This window comes from Apium graveolens, chromosome 9 (genome assembly GCF_009905375.1).
Source record: "Apium graveolens cultivar Ventura chromosome 9, ASM990537v1, whole genome shotgun sequence".
Classification (NCBI taxonomy): domain Eukaryota; kingdom Viridiplantae; phylum Streptophyta; class Magnoliopsida; order Apiales; family Apiaceae; genus Apium; species Apium graveolens.
The window spans coordinates 110,032,170-110,037,828 of NC_133655.1; the positions used below are offsets into that span (position 1 = coordinate 110,032,170).

General features: G+C 38.6%; 1 non-coding gene across 1 annotated transcript; it reads right to left on the reverse strand.

Moving 5' to 3' along the window:
• Positions 1 to 2,513: 2,513 nt before the first annotated feature.
• On the reverse strand, positions 2,514 to 2,620 carry LOC141688337 (small nucleolar RNA R71). Its single transcript, XR_012561785.1, has one exon. It is a non-coding gene; the product is annotated as a small nucleolar RNA R71 (small nucleolar RNA).
• Positions 2,621 to 5,659: the final 3,039 nt, after the last annotated feature.

Consider the following 5,659-nt stretch of genomic DNA (forward strand, 5'->3'; position numbering starts at 1 on the left):
GCAAAATAAAGTATTTTCCAGAAGGGTAGCAGGCGGCCGCGCGCCAGGAGCAGGTGGCCACATGGAGGCAGCAGGCGACCGCCTGCGGGCGGAAATTTAGAATCTGGATTTTATTAATTCTAGTACAATTGAGATTCTGTTGGCGCTGGTTCTCTTGAGTTATTATATAAACCTTATGGGAAGACGTTTTCTTAGAGGAAGATCATCAAGAGCAAGGGCAAGAAGATTGAGAAGACCGTTTTAGCATGCAACAATGAAGAAGAGGAAGCATACGTTTATCTTATGATTCTTTTAATTTGTTGCAACAGTGGATGCTAGTTTTCTTTATGCTTTGAGCCTTAATACTCTTGTGACGTACTTCATTATTTATTAAGTATTTTTATTAGCCTTATATCGTTGTGTTATTATCATGCTTTCATATGAACCTACGGTGACAATGAGTTCAATTATGGGCTAATCGTGATAATGGGATCCTAACGGATTTACTATAGAATTATTTAGTTAATTGTTTAATACCTTGGTATGTGGTTATTGTATGATATCTAGTATATGTTGTGCTTATTCATCTTATATACGTCGCGAACATGTAAGATAGCCTGTTAATCTCTTGTGAAGCGACAGTGAATCTTGAGATTTAAAACTTGCCATGCTATCATAGGTTCATGTATTGTATGCATGATTAGTGGGTAACTCTAACCGTTTTACTTGCCCTATGTAATCATCATGAATAACTTGCGCTTAAAATTATGTTGTCAAATTCTGTAGACGTATAGGGTCTCAACATAATTGATGTCTATTCAACTTTTATCTTAATTATGGATGCTTGGTAGAATAGTATTCGTACAATGAAAGTTGGCGTTTATCAGTTTCGTGTTGTTCGATTAATATCATCACCATTACATGTTAAGGTTAATAACAATAACTATTGAATGAAGTAGTAATGAAGTTAGGATCTCATGTGTGTTTAATATTGTTAATTCAAGTGTTTAATTCTCGTAGTAATTATTAGTTTACCAACCTTAATTGTTATTGTCTTGGCATTGAACAATAATCATACATTGGTGAGTAAGTGTTAATTAAATATAATTAATCAGAGTCTATATGGGAACGAACTAGAAATCATTTTATATTACTTGAGAACGCGTATACTTGCGTGATTTATTTAGCGCATGCTTTGTGCCTAACATTGTGCTTATTCGTCTTACGAGCGTCGCGAACTTATAAGATAGCGTGTTAATCTCTAATAAAGAGAAAGTTAATTTAGGGGTTTAGAACTTGCCATGGTAGCATAGGTTCATGTATTTGATATGCATGATTTGTAGGTAATTTTAACCATCTTACTTGTCCTATGTAATCATGATAGATAACTTGTGCATTAAACCGTTATGTTGTCAAATTCTATAGACATATAGGGTCTCAATATAATTGGTGTCTATTCAGCTTCTATCTCTTTTATGGATGTCTGGTAGTATGGTATTCGTATAATGAAGGTTGGCATTTATCAATTTCGTGTTATCTGATTAGTGTCATCACCATTGTATGCTAAAGTTAAGAGCAAAGAGGCTATTGAATGAAGTAGTAATGAAGTTAGAATCCCATGTTTATGTTATAGAGTGATCAATCCTTTTTAATCTCTTAGTTGATGTTCTTTAGTATAATCTCTTAATTAATCATAGTTATAAATAATCTCAATTTTGTTAATCATCTTAGCATTGGATAATAACCATACCATTGTTGCATAAGTGCATTGATTAAAATTAACCTAACCAGTCTCTGTGGGAACGAACTAGAAATAATTCTATATTACTTGCGATCGCGTATACTTGCGTGAATATTAGCGCGTATTTTCGTCCTAACAAGTTTTGGCGCCGCTGCCAGGGACTAGGGGTTAATTTTTAGTTTATGTGTTTGTCATCAGTGGTCGTTAAAGTTCATTGACTCGGACATTGTTACTTACTTATTTCCTTGTCGTCTTTCAGGTACTCTAGCGAGCGTGTATGAATATGTGTTCTCGGTCTCGTAAGAGAACACTGGATCAAGCTGAGGAAGAAGTTGTAGTAGCTTAGGAAGTTTTTGAGGAAGTTTTTATCGAGGAGAAAGTTGAAGAAGAAGCACTGATTACAATGGGAGAACCATAAGCGAATCTGATGGCTTTGATGGATTACTCTCTACCGAAGATTAATGATATTCAGTCTAGCATTGTCTGACCAGCCATCTCGGCTAATATCATTGAGATCAAGTCGAGCATGATTCAGATGATACAGAACTCAGTTCAGTTTGGGGGTTCTCCGACAGAAGACCCCAACATGCACATTAGAGATTTCATCGAGATCTACGACACTTTCAAGTTTAATGGAGTTTCCGAAGATGCTATTAAGTTGAGGCTTTTCCCATTCTCTCTACATGATAAAGCTAAGTACTGGTTACATTCTCTACCACCAGGGTCTATCACCAAATGAGAGGATCTTGCTCAAAACTTCTTAACTAAATTCTTTCCTATGGCGAAGACTGCTGCAATCAGAAACGAACTTACTTAATTTGCTCAGCAATCTGGAGAATCTTTATGTGAGGCTTGGGATCGCTACAAAGAGATGCTTAGAAAGTGTCCACACCATGGAATGCCTGACTGGATGATCATTAACTGCTTCTACAACAGATTGGGTGCTACTTCTAGACCCATGCTTGATGCAGTATCAAGAGGAGCCTTGTGGGCTAAAAGCTATGATGAATCTTATGAATTGGTTGAACTGATGGATTCCAATGAATACCAGAATCCTACTCAGAGACTATCACAGGGCAAGGTAGCAGGAATTCTGGAGTTAGATACAGCCACTGCTATAGTTTCTCAGCTTAAGGCTTTGATAATGAAGGTGGATTCTTTGGCTAATTATGGAGTTAATCAGATTACTAGTGTCTGTGAGCTTTATGTTGGTGCTCATGAGACATAGCAGTGTGTTATTTCTAGTAAATCAACTCAGTTTGTGAGCAACTTTCAGAGTTCGCAGCATCCTATTCCAGCCACCTATCATCCCAACAACCGCAATCATCATAACTTCAGCTGGAGTAATACTCAGAATGCGGTTCAGCAGCCTTATCAGCAGTATGCAGCAAAACAATACAACCCTCATGGTTTTCAGCAACCGTAATATGCACCAAGATAACAACTCCAGCTGCAACAATCTAATGGAAAATCTGAACCGGAGGAGTTGAGGCTCATGTGCAAGAGCCAAGCAGTTTTTATCAAGACCTTGGAGAATCAAATTGGACAAATTACCAATGCCTTGCTAAACAGTCAACCTGGTACACACCCTAGTGACACTGAAGTGCCAGGAAAGAGGAAAGCTAAGGAGCAGGTAAAGGCAATTACATTGAGGTATGGGAAGGTTGCAAATCCCGAGAAATTTCAAGTTTCGGAAGAAGAAGTTGTGGCTGAAGAAGAAATGCAGAAGGAAGCAAAAGTGGAATCAAGGAAGACTAATATTGAACACACTCCTCCTGATGGTAATACAGGGGAGAAACAGATCTATCCTCCACCTCCTTTTCCTAAGAGGCTGCAGAAGAAAAAGCTGGATAAGCAGTTTGAGAAGTTTATGGAGGTGTTCAAGAAATTTCATATCAACATACCTTTCGCTGAAGCTCTTGAACAGATGCCTAGTTATACAAAGTTTATGAAATGTATTCTCTCTCGGAAGGTGAAGCTTAATGACTTAGAGACATTTGCTCTCACGTAGGAATGCAGTGTCGTGCTGTAACAGAAGTTGCCTCCGAAGCTTAAAGATCCTGGAAGCTTCACTATTCATTGTACCATTAGAAAAATGTCATTTGACAAATGCTTTTGTGACTTGGGAGCTAGCATCAATCTAATTCCCTTATCAATCTTCAAGAAATTGGACTTACCTGATCCAAAGCCTACTTATATGACCTTGCAGTTGGCCGACCGATCCATTATATATCCACGAGGCATTGTGGGGGATGTCTTGGTCAAGGTTGATAAACTCATCTTTCCTGCTAATTTTGTAATTCTTGATTTTGAGGAGGATAAGAAGATTCCCATAATCTTGGGAAGACCATTCTTGGCTACTGGCCGAACCTCGATAGATGTGCAGAAGGGTGAGCTCACTATGCGAGTGCTGGATCAGGATGTGACGTTTAATGTTTTTAATGCCATGAAATTCCCGACTGAAAATGAGGAGTGCTTAGAAGTGGAGTTGGTCAATTTTGTGGTTACTTCAGAACTTGATCATATGCTAAGGTCTGATGCCTTAGAGAAAGCCTTGTTAGGGAATTCGGATAGTGCATATGACGAAGGTGATGAACAATTACAGTATCTGAATGCTTCTCCCTTGAATCGAAGTCTAGATATGCCTTTTGAATCTCTTAAAATGGAGGAGCTAAATAAATCTCCAAAGCACCTCAAGCCATCTATTGAGGAAACTCCTACATTTAAGCTTAAACCATTGCCTGAACACTTAAGGTATGCTCTTTTTAGGTGATGCATCTACTTTGCCTGTTATTATTGCATCTGACCTTTCAGGTAGTGATGAGGAAAAGCTCTTAAGAATTCTAAAAGAGTTCAAATTAATAATTGGATGGACTATAGCAGATATTAAGGGAATCAACCCTTCTTATTGCATGTATAAAATTCTGCTAGAGGAAGGTAGCAAGCAAACTGTTGAGCAACGGAAAAGGCTTAATCCGATCATAAAAGAAGTTGTGAAGAAAGAAATCCTCAAATGGCTAGATGCAGGGATCATCTATCCCATTTCTGACAATTCTTGTGTGAGTCCAATTCAGTGTGTGCCAAAGAAAGGAGGTATCACAGTTGTTGCTAATGAGAAGAATGAGCTCATTCCTACGAGAACAGTCACGGGGTGGAGAATTTGCATGGTTTACAGAAAGCTGAACAAAGCCACAAGGAAGGATCACTTCCCTCTTTCTTTTATTGATCATATACTTGTCAGGTTGGCTGGGCATGAGTACTACTGTCTTCTGGATGGCTATTCGGGTTATAATCAGATTTATATCGCTCCGGAAGATCAGGAAAAGACTACTTTCACTTGTCTATTTGGAACTTTTTCCTTCAGAAGAGTTTCTTTTGGGTTGTGTGGAGCACCTGCCACATTTCAGAGATGCATGTTGGCTATATTCTCTGACATGATTAGTCAAAATGTGGAGGTGTTCATGGATGATTTCTCTGTGTGTGGTGATTATTTTGATGAATGGTGGCAGAATCTTGGCACCATTCTTAAAAGGTGTGTTGAGACCAATCTGGTTCTCAACTGGGAGAAATATCATTTTATGGTACGATATGGCATTATTCTTGGGCACAAGGTCTCTTGTAAAGGACTTGAGGTGGACAAATCCAAGGTGGGGGTTATCGGAAACCTTCCTCCACCAATTTCTGTTAAGGGAGTTCGCAGCTTTCTTGGTCATGCGGGTTTCTATTAGCGGTTCATCAAGGACTTCTTAAAAATCTCTAAACCCTTGTGCAATCTTCTAGAGAAAGATGTCCCATTTAAGTTTGATGACGAGTGCCTAGCTGCTTTTGAGATCTTGATGAAGAGTTTAATCACAACACTTGTCATAACTGCACCTAATTGGGATGAAACTTTTGAGATGATGTGCGATGCAAGTGACTATACAGTTGGAGCAGTTCTTG